Consider the following 17,131-nt stretch of genomic DNA (forward strand, 5'->3'; position numbering starts at 1 on the left):
TAAGCCACAGAAGACAACTGTCAAGAGTCAAGCGACTCAATGGAAGTAAGGCCACCCTGCAGCCTGCCAGAACAGACACCTTCCCAACTGCCCAAGACTCCCTCAATGGTTGATCAACCATGGAAACACTTTAAATATGAGAACACTTAAACAACCCCAATACGATTTTGACAGCTGTCCTAAGGATAGGTTTGTGCTTGCATGGTATATTGGACACATATCCCTTACTCAACTTGCTGTCGTTTGTTATGGATTACGATAACAATTGACTGTTTCCTTGTCAGTCCTGTATTTTTGAACCAAAACATGGGCTGCATATACCCAAACTGCTTGAGAACAAATGCAAAAATTTGTACAGCATCCTCTTCAGCATGCCCTCCTGGTATCCTTAATACGGTTTTACTGACCCACAACTTACATAGGCTACGCTGGAGGCAGCCCGTCAGCACTCCAAGGACTAGATCTAGCCCACGAGGTAATCTCACCTGGCTCCCAGAAATGCTGGCTGCTTAGCAGACTAACCAAACTTGCCAAGTTGCTTCTGGATTTGTACTTTCTAGAAAAGCGCAGAAGTGCAAACTCAAGTCAGGCATGTCAAGATTTTTTAGCTCATATGCTGCACTGTACAAACAAACTTACTAGCCTGGTACCTGAACATCCAGGTAGTAACAGAAATGGCCTTGAGTTGCACTGTAAGCTGACCATTGCTGTCCTCTGCTGTTGTGAGCACTTGCAAGTGATGGGTGGCTGCTTTCTAACTTACTTGTCTACATACAGTAAAAATGGCTTACAGTCCAAAGTATGCAGAATTTTGCTACTACTTAAAACAGTAAGCATCTTATCCTATGAAACGCTACAACTTGTGTCTTAATGCATGCACCTGCAGGAAAATGGATGACAAAGGAGCTATAGCCAAAGTTATTCCCCCTGTTTTTCCTCAAACACCACCAAGCATATTATCAAGCACATTCATAAGGATGAGATGCCTTGTGTCTTTCAGATAGCAAGGGTATAAATATAAATTCATATACTTAGTAGACTATTGGTATTTCCAGAATATTAGAACAGGTGACATTTTCTGCAAAGACAGAAATTCACACGTGTAATGCATGTGCTCTGAAGCAATGTTATTGTGTTTGTATGCAAGTAATCACTGACACATGAATAAACGGACAAGTTTAAAAAAAGTCCTGCCATGATAGGCTAAAGAAGACAGCCTAAAGATACAAGCTTCAGGAAGGTGTTATCACAAGAGCTTATCCATGAAAGGAAATCCTGTAACTTTTAAGGAATGTTTTCAGGTAGTCCTCCAAATAGTGTATTGCCATAGTCCAGAGGAAAAAGATGAACTTTTCCCCAGTCTGTTGACCCATTCCATTTTGGTGGAACCTACTGTTGAGATGCATACAAGGACACTAGAAAGGTGCTTTGGGTCTCACTCAATATGTGATGGATCTATAACCCTCCCTGATTTCATCTTTGCTTGAGACCATCTATGTATTTTTACTGCTCTGTTAAAATAAGAACAGCCTTTTCCTTTGGTTGGAAGGACCGATACCTGAGCTAGATGTCCAAATGAAAAATGTACTGCCAGCACCTTTTAAGAATTTGTATGTTGTTTTCCCCTTCCCCTTCCCTCCCTCCCTGAAGTCGTGACTTAGCTTTAGGTCTCCAGCATAGAGCTACAGCCACAAAGCAAATGAAGTTCTTGCGTACTCGGTCAACTGAAAGGGACAGTTTGGCTCCTCAGAACAAATAAATGCATGTCTGATTTACAGCAAGTCCTCAGGGTACCAAAATTTTTTACAATATATGCCAGTCAGCTCCTACAGTATTAGAAACAACTTATTTATGATATGCTACACAGGTTCACTATGATAAATTAATACTAATTTAAAGACATACTTTAAATTACTATTAAACGCAGTGAAAATAACACAGATTGTCAAAGTAAAAGGTACTGTGAAAATAACAGTTTATTAGGAATATTATCGTGTAAAATGTTATTCTTCAAATACAGGCAACTTGTGCAATGAGAGTACACAGATGCATGTTCTAGATAAAGTTCCTATTTAAATTAGTCATTGTCATGGCTGATTTTGGTATCATTGTTTATGTAATTCTGCACCATACAGGCTTTTAAACAACTGCAGAAGCTTATTTAAGAGGGACAGTGGCTTACAGGTACAGTAAAAAAAAAAAAGAAATGTTTACCACCAAAAAACTTTAATTAGAAATAAAGTACATAGGATACCTAGAGCAATAGCAAAATTATAGCTGAAAAGCTAACAAAGTAGTAGTTATTTCATCTATGAAACAAAATTAGAGCAATGGTCTTAAAAAAACCCAAAACCCATAGATTGCCAGCACATCAGTGAATACAGCTATCTGTAGTAACGGGAGATTGGAGGTATATCCTGATCTCCTCTAAAAATGGATGTGAGAAATATCTAAAGCCTAAGTCCTATGACAAAAATGAATGAGAAATCTATACACTCCATTATGTTATTGCTGAAGAAAATTCCCCCCCCCCCCCAACTACAATTTCACTACATTTCATATTCTGGTAGTGAATACACAGTCTCTCTTAAAGAAGCTCTGTTACTTCTGATGAAAATTACACAGCATTGCTGCACCAGAGCATATAGGCTTAAAGTGAACTGAGGCAGAAAAAAATTATGGAGAAGGCAATATGATTAATGCAGAGGTTACTCCATATTCATATGTAGTATTAATCTTGTATGAGAACAATTATATTAAAACAAAACTGCTCTAAATTCTTTTCTATATGTTTGTTCCATTAATAGTTTGGGGAAAGCAAGCTATTCATCTAATCCTAGCACCACCATATCATTTACTGGGAATGACTTTTTACACGTTTGTGCTTGGTAAAAATTAAACCAAAAATATTTCAGTGTTTGAAATTTTACTTTGAAGCTCGAATGTCGAGCACATGCCTTTCTGGTGCAATGTCTAACCTTATGACTGTTTAGAAGGGAACAAATATGTTCAGGATGCTGTAAAATTATTTATGAAAGCCCAAGGGCTTTCGCAGTTTATATACAATTTTTTTCCTCTTTTAATCACATCATTCTGAGTGAACGATTTCAAACACAATTTACGTAGATAAAGCTGCTGACGTTTCACCTCCTCCATAGCATATGCCAATATGTGGTTTAGTTTACTACGTCTGAAGTTACTTAAAGCAGTCGTGTAACTTAGTTTCAGCAAAAGCACAACAAAACCTATGAATTCTGGAAGCTCAGGTAAGTCTCTTCCACAACTACAAGGGTACCATAAAGCAACCCAACACAGACTTACCTCCTCTAAGTCAGCCAACTTCCACTAATTTCAGTAGATCTTGATACCTCATTTTAAACCATCTGAGAACTTGTTCCGGCTTTTACTGCGTATCATTGATTTGATTAGAAAAAAAAAAGAAAATACTAAAGACAAATCACTAAAAATATTTCCTCTGACTCAGCAGCCACAAATTTTCCTCCCTAATGGCACTGAATTTCCTATGAGAACTGAGGACTGGTTCTCTCCCCGACTAACAGCAGGGACTGGGCTGACAGTAGCTTTTTTGAAGGACTCGGGAATAAGTCTTTACCCATGTGACTGAGTAGCAGTTAGGTGGGAAATTATTTAAGAGTCATACCCTAGGAGTATAGGGCTGTGCACAGATAACGGCTTTGAATGTAAGGGAAAGACAGACAATGAAAAAATAACTGAGCCACTGTGCTGAGTGAGCTGGAGGAAAGGAGAACAGCCCAAGCACAAGGATGAGAACTTGCTCCTCACAGAACGCTGACATCGAGCCATTTCTATGCTTGACTCTCAATCTGAAATTTGCTTATTAAATTTTTAGCACATCCAAAGCCAGTTCAGAAAGTCAGCTGTGCAGCCAAAAGAAATCTAATCTGAAATCAGGGCAGGGCAGACACCTAATACTGCAACCTTGAAGAAAAGGAAAAAAAAAAAAGAAGAAAAAATTGCCAAAGTGTTTGTTGGTTTTTTGTTTTCTTTTTGTTTGTTTGTTTCTTTAAAATCTCTGCTAGCAGATTTTTTATTTTCATTCTTTGTCTTTATTTATTGACAATTATTCATCTCTTGCAGGAGAAGAATTTTTGAGGTTTTCTAAGTTAGAGGTTTCTAGCAACAGGCTGACTTTTCTGTTGCTTAAAGGCCAGCTTGTGAGAACTAACAGTTTTGACAGTCTAAAAGATAAAAGCATTAGAAGGTTCATGCTAGACTGGACCCAGTGATAAAATATTGACCCTTCTGATGATAAGCCATTAAAACAACAGCAAAAAACTACAAGTGTGTAATATCACCTCTTTACTTTTATGTTGTTATCTACATTTTAGTCAACAGCACCCTTCCGGTATTATCCATGATGGATTAATCTTAATCCTCTATGCAAGAGAATTTGTATCAGGTTTTGGCATGTCCCTTTTGCACATTCATAAACTCTGGCACTTAAGAAAAAAAGTTGAAAGAGCTGGAAACACAGAAAAGCAAACTCAGTACTGGACCAAGTCAGCTCAGGTAAGAAATCAAAATAGAACTGCCTGTTACTGTTGAAATAAGGTTACCAATAAATTCACTCAAAAAAAAATAAGAGTGAAAAGTCAAGCAGCAGAGGCTAACTGAACCATGTTAGACTTCAGATTTACCACCAATTCCAACGTGTAGCAGTTTCACAAAACAGAAATGAGCAACTCCATAATCAAGGCCGTAATGAAGATGCTGTTACTTCCTATATAGTCTGCTGGGCATCCTGCAGACTGGACAACCAGTCTACCTTTTTCTCACCGTGGCAGCCAACATCATCTTCAAGCCACAGTTCATGCAAGTCTAATGACGAATGGGTACGTGTTTCAGCTGAAACAGCCCCATGCGTATACCAGCATGAGAGCCTGTATGTACTAGAAAGCAAAGGCATCTGCCCTCAGTTTCCAAATGAACTATTTGCTACCACTCCAGATGTAGATATCCTCACACAACACTTGTACAACCCCAAAAGAATGGTAATAATCAGTATTAACTTCTTCATTACACGATCAAAATATCTTAACACGTGGTGCACACATGCTCAGCAATAATACTATTCAGAAGAATGCAAGTTTTCCTTTAAAAAAAAATTATCAGTATTCATCACCACCAGGAAAACTGAGGCCACAACTAGAAAAAAAAAACCAACATGATGACATCTGTCTGAGTGCCTACTGATCACCAAATGATTTAATGTTATAACTCAACAGTTCAAATAGCTATTATTTCTCTGCCTATAGTTTTAGCAGAAACTGTCAATGAATGCTTATTGCAGTCCCAATAGACTTTTACAGCTTTTCCTAGCACAGAGGGGAGAGGTGCCCCAACTCTTGGCTTCTCTGATGACTTCTAAAGCTATGAAAGTTATTTGGCTTCAACATGTTTCAGTCCACTGAGAACAAAACTTTTAGAACTGGTCTAAACACAAATTATACACAACTGTGATAATTCCCAGGTAATATACTAAACTTATAGGCATTTTTCTTATTGACTCCCAAGTTCTGATTTGCTCCACCACACTGTCACAAAATCAAGGACCTTTGCTGAATAACTTGGCCATACATGCTGTTATTAGAAAGTGTTAAACACAGGGTGTATTAAGGAGAGCCTTACTTTGACTGACATGTAGTTGTGTTTCCAACTGCTTTTTCTTCCACATCCTTAAAACTCCACAGTTTTGTAGAACTCAAGATTGACACGGAGAATCACAATTCTGCAGCCACAGAGTGCATGTGTTCACGGCTGAGAAGACGAAGTTCCTGCTTTAATTGTCAGGTTAGCTTTTTCAAAGGCCAATTAATGGAATGACCATTCTGAGAATGTCATACAAAGGTCTTGACCTCTGGTAGAAACTATTTGTAACAGCATGAACTCCATGCTAAGAGTTTTCTTTGGATCTCAAAGAGAAATATTTTAAATTTCTCATTAAAATTATCCCAATTATCTCCTACAACTATCTACTAATTAAAAAAAAAAAATCAAGAAAACCCTCCAAAAAACCAATAACCACCTTCATATACCAGATTCAAATGTAGAGATAGCAGCTTCCATCAAATGTATTACATACTCGTCCATCTGAATGGCCTGCCCAATGTCAGCATTTTAAATCTAAGTATGTGCTGTTAGATCAAGGCTTACCATTTTCTGTTACCTCTGCCTCTCCCCATAGGTTAAAGCAAGTGCCTAATATATTTAAAGTACAGATATGTGTACAGTTTGTATACATATGTATTTGTATACGTGCACACACACAAATGTAACACGTGTTAGTATCACGGACCCATTGTATGGAAGGCTGCTTAAAATGTCGAGAGACAGTTTCTACTTTAAGTAAGCATCATGCTATAAAAAAGCATCTCAAGATCTTCTACTTTAGTAGGTGGTTAGGATTAATTTTTACCAATGACAGAAAGCTGTTTTATCATACCCTTCTGTCAGTCACTTTAGGATTCAGCAACTAGAAGACCGAATGCTTTTTTTTTTCCCCCAGAAGAAGAAGAAAAAATAAATTATACCTTCTGCTTACAATTATTTTAATGAAAGAATGCCTAAGCTATTGAACATCATTAGTTAGTACATAAACAACTATTACCTGCATAATAAAATCACTAAAGTAATTCCAACCTTGCCTTGAACTTCCAAAAACCAAGATGTACACGTATGGTTGAATCAGTTCAGTTACTCAGAAATCAGTGGAGTAATACCAAAGATAGATTTGGCCCATTATCTACCTGCACAGCACAAATGAATAATGCAAATGTGTATGCAAAGGACCATGAAGTATCTCAGCTTAGCAGTGCATTTAAAATGTATCACTAACTTTCAGCTTCTTGAAATATTTATCAACTGCAGGAGGTTCCACCGAGCGCACACTCTATTAGGGACTCCACCGAATTTTTATTTCTACACCTGACTCAGAGGACTTTCGAAAAAGAGACTGGGATTAACTGCTAAAACAACTTGAGGTACTGCTCTGTCACCATAGGCTTCACAAGTCCGTTCGTAACTGTTTCTGAGTCACTTCAATGTTCTTCCCACAGCCAAGACTAATTGGGGTCTTTACACAGCACATCTTACAGGGGAGAAGAGAAAGGTAACAGGTTTCTGGACACTTGACTTCAGAAGCCACTAAAATTAAATTGTATGCAATTAGAAAGCTACTGAAAGAATCCACAGTAACAAGCATACTTTAAGACACGACAGTCAACTCAAAAGTACCACATAACGAGTTAAGCAGCCTTATTAAAATCAGTCTAGTGGCACAAACTAGTTAAAATGACTAGTTGGATCAATTAGGAACAAGCTTGGATCAATCGCGCAAAGCATTTAAACTACTGAGCGCCAGTCAAACATTGACTTAGTTCTACTAAACTTCTTTTGAGATAAAATTACTTCCTGATCCTGAAGCAATTAAAGTAGTTTTATTGGTCTATTAAGGATCAGAACATCTGAAGTAAGGTTTTGTTCATGCTGAATACTCTGGAACACACTTAAAAAAAAAAAAAAAAAAAGAAAAGAAAAAGAAAACCAGCCCTTTGCTTAAGATTGAGCAGTTAAACTAGTTTGACCTAGAAAATCTTTTGTTTTCAATTTTAACTACTAAAAACTAAGAGTTATGGTTATATCAGAAGAGAATTCCCTCAAAGTCATATGTTTTATTCATTATGGACTTTAGGAGAGTACATGCTTATTCATTTAATCTGACAAATGCAATTGCCCAGTAAACAGTATTACTCCACATTCCTGCAGTGTCTTGAGTCAGGAATAATATGTAAAACCAAACTCTTCTGAACACTTTTTTTTTTTTATTGGTAGTAAGTACTAGACACAGGGGGGGGATTTGTTTGTTTTTATATGTTAGATATTTCACTTGAATTGAGCCAAAAGATCAAACCAGTAAATAAACTGTTATCTTAACACGTATACAGATCTGTGTCAGAAAAGGTTGTTGGGACTTTTTCACATTACTGACTCCCATATGAAATTAATTTATTTAATCCCTTGAACAGTCACATTCCCCTGGGACTTGAGCAGCACCAGATGAAACTAGGAGGTCATAACCATGCATTATTTTCACTAATCTTCTGTAATGAATTTCAAATTAGCTGACCCATCTACACAAAAATCTACCTGAGAAGCTTACTGAAGACTTAAAGGTTAAACATAATTATAAGAGATGCAAATCCCATTCTCACCGATTTAAGACTATGATCTGAAAAAAAGATATCACTACAGTTGAGTATGCAGTATTTATTGAGAAGATCTTCTAAGGTAAAAGTACAAAGCAACAGGTCTGTAACTTCAAAGTATGCATCCACAAAAATACATTTTTGCACAAGAAAAATTAGCGTGTTAAATTATTTTATCTCTGTGGAATTACTGATTTTCTTAAATCGTTGCTTTAGACAAGTTGAAACAAGAAATAACCACAAAGTGTTGCTGAGTAAAGGCATGAAACATTTTGGGAAAACAAGAGACTTCCTCCAAAGAGGAACGTTTACTTTCTTGTCCTTAATGGACTTTAAGACAGATAGCCATTTCTCTCTCTTCTTTTGAGGCAAGAACTATGTTTAAAAAAAACCCCAAACAACCAAAACCTACCAGGCACAAGTTAGATAGCATTTCACGTGGACTTTTACATCTATTATGCTACCTATACACCCTCGTATAACGAGATTTAAAGCAGTTTGAGGTAAAAAAATATTTTTAAGCCATGCAGAAGTGACGTTTAAAACAAGTTATATACCTTTTCACGAAATCTCTCATTTCGCCTCAAACAAACAAATTGCAAGGCAGCCCCAAACAAGTGATCCATCTTTAACTCTTTACCTTTGTCGCCCACTTGTAAATTAATCTCCTCACTCACTTCAGCATTCGCTCCGGGGAGTCTCCTCAAAGCTGAGCTGACTTTCCCTCCTCGCCGGAGCAGCAGCTCAAGCAGGTCCCCTCATTTGTTGTTTATTTTCCTCCTTTTACCACTTCGGAAAAGAAACTTGGAGAAACAATCAGCCGGCGGACGCCGCCGGCCGTTCCGAAGGCTCGGGGGGACGACAACAGCTACGCCGCCCAGCCCCTCCGCCGCTCTGCTCGATTTCCGAGGCGCTGCCGGGCGGGCGGAGGCGAGGCCCGGCCGCGGGCAGCTGCCGCCGGCCCAGCGGGGCAGCGCGGGCGGGGGGCGGCGCGCTCCGCCGGGCACAAAGGTCTCCATGGCAACCGCGGGCCGAGCCCCCCATCGCCCTCATTCATCCAACACCTCATCGCCGCAGGCCCCGCCCACCCGCCGGCCCCCCGCGACCCCGCGCGCTGCCTGCGCGCCGCCTGCGCGCCACGCACCCCCCCGCCAACAAATCGCCGCACCCCAGCGATCGCGACTGGGACGGCAGGGAAACGTCCCTCGCCGACACGGGGCCGGGAACCGGCCTCCAGCGATTCAAACGCCGCCCGGTCGGCAAAAGCACAGCGCCCAGCGGAGGCGGCTGGCCCCGCCCGCCGCCCGGCCACGGATCCGCCGCGCTTCCCCCCCCCGCCAGAGCGCAGATCAATCTTCATACATATGTACGTTTACTTAGGTTTTCTAATTGAGAGCAGAAGTCGATACCCTAGTACAGAATCTCCGCATAGCATAACTTCACACTGAATTAATTAAACCCCACATTCTTTAGCTTATCACTCTCTTCTAATACAAAACACGGTATTTTGGGGCGTGGGTTTTTTATTTTTCTTTCAAGCTTCTGCTTTGCAGACTGTATGACCTGAAGCTATGAAACTTTTGTCTTAAATACGCAGGCATCTAGAAAAGAAAACCTACTTACACTCAAATTTTTAGAAGCGTGTACAGCAATAGAGGGCAAGGTTAAAAGCTAAAGGGGAAACGCCTGGCCTGGCCTCCCGCATGGACAACTCCGAGGCTCCAGCACCCGCTACAGGTACCAGCCTCATCTACAGGATCACTCCCGCTGAACTCAGCAAGGCTCTTCATACGCCCTGAAGTCTGAGGGGTCTGGGGTCAAGGATCGAGGTGCCAAAGGTGGAAATGAGGCTCAAGCAATATTCATGACAAATTCCTACAACCCCATGCACGACCTCTGTAGATGTAATTATGCCTGTAAAAGATGACTGTCGTTCTTTGGAGAGGTGTAAATGGTTAAGTAATTCAATTATTCTGTGGAAGTCAAAAAGACTTAACTTGCTTTTGAGGATTTCTTGTGAAAGTGCCTTATCCATTCTGCCCGTTTCAGTTAGTCAACACCCCTGCAACCTGAACACTGGAGGAAAACAACTGTTTGATTATTTTGTATACAAAGATCCTGTCAGGAAAAATAGCCTTCCCTTTCCTTCACGTAAATACGAGCTTCATATTCAAATGCTTCATGTGAATAAACTGCATCAGCTTAGACTCCAAAATGAGCCCTTCCCTTCCCGATATTTTTAATGAGACTAAATATGATTATTATACCCATTTTAATTTTTAAAAAATGTCATAGCACACAGCCTTCATTATTTGCTGCCAACGTTTGGGTAAAAGGCTGAAGGATTGGACTAGAGGCCTGCATTTTAGCCTTTTCTTTAAATTCCATATTCAGTCCAGATCTTAAAGGAACAGCTCCTCTCCACTTACAAAGAGCTGCCCCCCTTTTCTGAACCACAATGAGCAGGTACCTAACATCCGCTACCATTCATATTTACCATTACCGATGGGGAGTCATAAAATTTCAATGCGCATTTCAGCAGCCTCCTCTCGAAATGTCACAGTGAAGCCGAGGTCAGTTTTGCCTCATTTTACAGGACACAGCATACGCACTGAGGAAGGGAGAGCGACATTTCAGGGTCCGAGGGGAAAAAAACGCTGACTCGGCTTCTACCAACCTTCCCCGGGTTTACCCGCACTCCCTGGGGCAGAGGTAAGTTCCCTCAACTTCCCCCCAAAAGGGGACACGGGGAAGAAACAGAAAGTACCTAAGCGGGTTCAGAGGTTTAGCATCAGAAACTTCTTTTAAACACCTGCTGAGGCCAATGCAATAATAACAAAAAAGAGGATGCAATGGGCTACTTCTCCCAGAAACTTTTGGAAGGGGCAAACTCAACAGTTAACTGTATTTCTAAAATTTCAAGGAGGTAAAATTTTGCTGGGGGCAAAGGATGGAAAATTACGTTGTAAAGCCCTTTATTTTAGCTCCTGAATGGCAAACCTACTAGCTTCCTTGTAACTCTGCCAAGCTGTAAGCGTCATTTAAGGAGAGCAATGCAACAATTTATTGTTGCTCTCCATTGCTGCCTAGGATGTAGAAAGAAGACTGTTTATGATAAATTAAAGGTCACAAATAAATGGCAATTTAATAGAAGAAAATCTACTCCACATGAAATAATATCTCCAAGGGGTAATTAATTACACAGCAGTCTGAACATGTTCTCTTTCACTGAAATACTGTGAACGGCCATCCTGTTTTATTTCAATGCACTAATATGCATCACCGTCTCAGGAAAGCTCTGTTGAAAAAATAAGAAAACAGGTACTATATAGGCATTTCATCTATTGCAGCAGTGCACAACACACATGCAATTTTGCAGTATATTAAATAGAGAAATTTAACCTAACAATAAAATTCAAAGGGATTTCATTCTCATTGCCAAGATCAATGATTGGTAATAAAATGGATTGCCACATATTCATGAAAGAGTTGTTCAGTAATTTGACATCTGTACAGATTTCTATCTTTTTATAAAGGGATCCTATCTCATAAAACTGATTGATGAAAGCGGAAGAAAACTATTTTCCTTCCAAACCCATATACCCTTCCTGTCGTTATAATATGTACTTTTTCTGAATCACAAAAATTCCTATACACTAAAAATTGATCAAATCCTTAAGTGCTCTGTTGATGTTTGACTTAATGTATGCTGAAGCTGTGCAAACGTGGAGAGTTTGGACAGGGAGAAGAAGAAGGAAATCCTAGAATGTATTTTAGGCTTTCCAGTAATACTTACTCACGGAAAACTGTCTTTAAGTTGGTATACTGAGAAAGGAGGTTAGGTACAGGATTTTTCTGTTGCTTATGCAGCACATGAAGAGTTATCTCTGAACCACAATTCCATGTTTTTATGCTAACATCCACAACCTCACTTTAATCTATACAAATGCACATTCCCATCCTTTTCACACTGGTTCTTCCAGCATCATTTAAAACATCTCTAAACATCAAGAGTGTGGTGACTAGGTGGATTCTTTATAATTTGAATGAAAAACATCAATTCTCAAATCTATGTTTTTCAGAAGAGAGAAATCTGTAAACATTTCAAGGCAGCCATACTAAGGCCTGAGTTAAGGGTTAGCTTGTGCTCTCCTTAATGTGTCTAGTGAGCCAACAGGATGCGTGCACAGGATAAATTGCTGTACAAAGCAGAAATAAGATTATTTCATTTAAAGTCACACAAATATTTACCGGATCAATTCGGTCGTGGTTTCTATACTGGGTTATGTTGGGTTTTTTCCCTACTAAACCCTTTCTAGAGCACAGTTAGCTGTTCCTCTGCTTGACAATCTTCGCATATGCAGACAGAGATTACTCCAGAATCTTTCCCTTTTCTCTACTAACATTTTCTGGTTTGTGACATTAAAGTTACCATGAAATAGCACTGCAAGTACTGCAAAAAAAAGATGTTTTTCAGAAGCTTAGGCCTGTGTCACAATCTCTTCCTGTGTTTTACTTGTGTTTCTCTCTTGATTTGGTAACCCCGTGGGAAGACCACTCTAAGAACAAGTAAGGGTTTTGTGTGATGCTGTGCATGGCTCTGCAGATCCTTACAATTTCTCTTCCATGAGAGAAGAGCTCAGGCAAATAGTGTAAACAGGGAATTTTGTTCTTGCATAGTAAATGAAGAAAGCCTTTCTCAGGGTCTGAATAGACAGTAGTATATAGCACTTATTTCCACGAACTTTTGCTCTTTATGTTCTGCAACACTAACGAATAGCAGAATTCTTTTTAAAAAATATTACAGGCCACTTTAAGACTCACTCTGTTTCACTGTCTGTGGGAATAACCAATTCAGTAACATTAAGAAAGAAGAGAACATGCCTAAGCGCTTGAAGATTTGCTAACCAACTTGGTTAAAAGAGCTACCAACACATTTCCTACCATTTTGTATCAGCTTTGTAAGTATTCCTAAAAGTTTTTCAACACCCAGCAAGAATTTTGCAGAATGTGAGTCACTTTTAGGTCAGACAGCAGAAAACAAAACAATTTGAGAAGGGTTGGGCATTTACATGACTTCCCAGAAACCAGAAGTAAAACTCACTCTGATTCCAGTAGGAACAGATTTAGGTCAACTAGAATTACCATGGAGAGCTAACGCTTATGGAAGCATACTTAAATCCCAGCTAATTGGGTTAGTGGTGGTTTCCCTGAGTTACAATAGGATTTTCTGGATACATTGTTCAGAAAATTTTTGAAAGTGAAGATTTGCAATTTAAAAAGTACATTGGAAGTTTCTTACCAGATTTCTAACAGCTACACAGTTTAACTAATTGTATGTCATGTTTTCTGTTGTAAAAGTAAGGTTATCCTTCACGACAATCAAATCTGGAGGTATGATCTGCTGGGCAGTATGATAAAGTCAAACATCAAAAATACAGGTGAATTCTGAAAAAAGAAAAAGGATTTTGCCTTTTGCCAAAATTTACATTTATCCATATAACTTTTCCCCTTTCAGCTGTTTTCTTACTGTGCAGTCTGTGCTTGTGATACCCAAGAATTCTTTTCTATTTCTTTTTTGTGCTTTTTTTGATTCTTTTAAAAGCAGTATGAAACATCTTATGATTTTGCTTGAGATAGGTATACTAACATATCCATTTGCAATATGAAAACACTTCCCCTACTACCTTCAGCCAGCTTCATTTTCAGAATTGGTAATCTGGAGGCAATATGTTTTATCATTCCTAGACCGACAAGCAGTCCCTTTTATAGGGTTCATAAATACCTCTCATACTGATGGAAATGACCAGCAAACCCTTAAAGGAGGGTTATATGTAATGGAAATGGCAAGCACCTGCCACAATGAAACCTGCAGGTGTCCGACAATGACAGAGCTATGAGTAGACTAGTAAATGCACAGATGCTAGAATCACTTCATATCACACATCCAATTTTAGCTTTATTCTTGGTAATTGACTTGCCTGCCACCGAATTTCTGACTACCCGTGATTTTTAGATCATAGAGAGTAGTTATTTCGGCTGCTGTCCGTATTTTGAAGTATTAATAGAAAGTAAATGGGATTACATTTTGTCCCCCCCAGCCTTGGGGACTTGTATCTCCTCTTTTCCTTTCCTATCTGAAGTCAGAATTATAACTCTTTTATAACTCCCACTTTCCCTTGTCCCCAACCCAAAGGGACCATTCACGCACCCACCTTCTGATCCTTCTATAAATGCTAACACAATAGGAACAAATCCATCTTGGATAAACTCTGCTAATGTCAGTGGAAACTGTACCTAAACAGGCACGCTGAACCCCAGATTCATGGAGAGAACATCACCTGGTCTGTGCAGAGCCTTGTTACAGAAAACTGCTCTGAGCATTTTATTAAAGAAAGAGAGGTAGGATGGGTCAAATAAGGGCAAAAAAGAAGTAGGCTATTCCAAACAGTGTAATCTGCATATTTTTTTCTGTTGTTGATTTAGGCACCATGTGAACTACAAGGCCTGACAGATAAACTTCATCTCAAGAGACCCATACCACCTGCCTCTCATAGGCAAAGCTCGATGCTCAATGCTATTCTGTACTATTTAGCACTCCGTACTATTTAAGAGTTTTAATGCAAGCATGAAGAGGGGGCAAAGAAGCCATGACACTAGGGAAATTTTTTCCCCTCTTGTTTTCAAATCTTGGTTGTTGACCTATGCAGTGAAAATAGGAGAAATTAGAGAAATTCCCCCCCACCTCCAAAGGAATATTCTATTTCTACAATCTATGTGCATTTATGGCTGTATTGCTATAAGCAGAAATGAGACTAGTTTGCAGTCTGTAATTTGTTAACATATTTCATCTTGAACTGCTATAGTTAAGCCAGAAGAAAATCAGTGTGCTGAGAGGCATGACTGCTGGTTAAGTCTTCCATAAGAATAAACCAGTTGCCTGTTCACTGCATCAGAAAAATCCACTAGATGCCCAGCAATGTTGAATATGATGCATTAGGATAAGAAGGAAGACTACCAACTCACTTCCCTTTCACATCAAAAAGTTGCTAGTGAAGATTTCCCGATCAACCAAATTTGATCGTCCATGCCAATTCAAAGTCTCACTTCACATCCTTCTGACATATAATGCTAGCTCAAAATATTAGAGGAATAGAAAAAGAAACATCACATCATAGGTAGTGAAAGACCTTTTTTTCCTAATCCGCAACATTGCACTGAAGAACTGATGAAGAAGGGGTGCATGTGAGGAGCGATCTTCTGCATTAGCAGAGGAAACCCTGTTGTTAGATCTGCTGCTCTAGAAGACCAGTATTTTGCACAACAGTAAGGAATGAAAGGAGGGCAGGTGCTTCTGTCACAAATGCATTCATATTACGTCTCACCTCAACAGCTTGCCTGTCACACTGGCAATACAGAACCATGGAAAACCAAATTAATGAGAGGATATGCTCAGTTGTATAAAATCTTAAAGGACTGGGTAATCTGTGCTATTTTCCCTTCAAATATAGGATTTTTTTAGTTAAAAATCATTCTTCGAATAAAGGAAACCTCAGAGTTGCTTTACTTAATAGCAAAGTAAGTCCAAGGGAAAAAATGGTGTATCAGAAAAAGATTAAATCAATATTGGAACTAACAAATGGAATGTGAAAATGTGTTATTACAGCTGTGTACTCCATTGCTGGTGTGGTGATCAGTGACAGAAATAATTCATCACCACAACACAAAACAATGTCTGTAACCCAATTTCACTTGCTACATCTTGTATGATGTATATAAACGTCAGGTAAAGTTCATCATCTGTGATGCTGAAGCTTTGTAATAGTCAAACATTATGATGGGTTTTCTATCAAACTAAAAAGAGTTCAAGAACCAAAGGCGTACTTTGAATCCACAGAACAAGCACACAGCAGCGTTGTGTGTCATACACAGTCTTACATAGTGTCACTTTAGCCTCCGAGTCACTTTGAACAAATAGAAGGCTTTTTAAGTCTGACTTTGTGTCACAAGGCAAAGAAGAAATATATCCTTTTATCTGGGAATTCATCTCTGACCAGCAATAAAGACTTGCTGCTCACAACAGGTTATTTTTCTTCTCTTTCTGAATATAAAAATACTCTACTGGTCTGGTAACAAAAGCTGCTATCTGCTCCCAAAAAGATCTTGAAAATGAAATTATGCCTTTCGCCAAAGAGCATGGTGCGATATAGAAGACGAGAGCAAATGTGGTATTTTGTATGGAGAACGAAGATCTGGGTTTTCAAGCAAACCAGAATATAGACAGGTCAGGAGCTAGTAATCAAAATAAAAACGTAACAGAAATCCATAGAGGGAGTGGAGAATATTGACAAAGATGCTTTTCATTAGAAAAGACTTTTTGCGCCAATTTTTGAATTAAGAAAATCAATCGGAAGTGAAGATATACTGAAAGCAGCACCAGGAAGCAGCAGAAGTTAAGTTCAACAGAGAGAAGCTGCGCAATCAATTTGACCTTTTGTCAGACACTTTACCAACTCTGCAGAAATGGGATATTAAGCAAATAGCCATAAAATAGGTTGAATTATTTAGCAAGCGTGGGACTTCTAAATCATCCTAGGCTATGACCTACCTGTGTCAGCGAATCCAGCTGCACTGGAAAACAGAGTCTCCCAGGACGCAGCCATGGTTTGATGGAAGGGTGAGAATAAGGAGGAGCTCTTCAGGAAAGCCAAAGTCTGTGTTCAATTCAATTAGTAAGCAGATGTGACTAAAATTTTAGAGGGAAAATAAAAGTGTTTTTAAAGTCAAAGATATGGGGCGAAAAATTGGAGGGGGGGGGAGGAAGTAAAAAAAGCTGTTTCAGGCTTCTCTTTTGATAGTTTCAAAACTCCACTTTTTGAAAATGG

At 39.1% G+C, this 17,131-nt stretch overlaps 1 protein-coding gene across 6 annotated transcripts in view; it reads right to left on the reverse strand.

Moving 5' to 3' along the window:
• The window catches only part of CTNND2 (catenin delta 2), a 689,093-nt gene that overhangs the window by 449,049 nt on the left and 222,913 nt on the right, over positions 1-17,131 (reverse strand). Inside the window, exon 1 of one of the 6 annotated variants that reach the window (XM_075142464.1) lies at positions 8,887-9,221. The exons of 4 other annotated variants lie outside the window; for them this stretch is intronic. The gene's annotated coding sequence lies outside the window, so the exon portion shown is untranslated. Of the gene's footprint in view, positions 1-8,886; positions 9,222-17,131 lie in introns of those variants that run through there. One more of the 6 variants, XM_075142465.1, reaches the window with a different exon arrangement.

The sequence above is a fragment of the Calonectris borealis genome, chromosome 2, assembly GCF_964195595.1.
Source record: "Calonectris borealis chromosome 2, bCalBor7.hap1.2, whole genome shotgun sequence".
Classification (NCBI taxonomy): domain Eukaryota; kingdom Metazoa; phylum Chordata; class Aves; order Procellariiformes; family Procellariidae; genus Calonectris; species Calonectris borealis.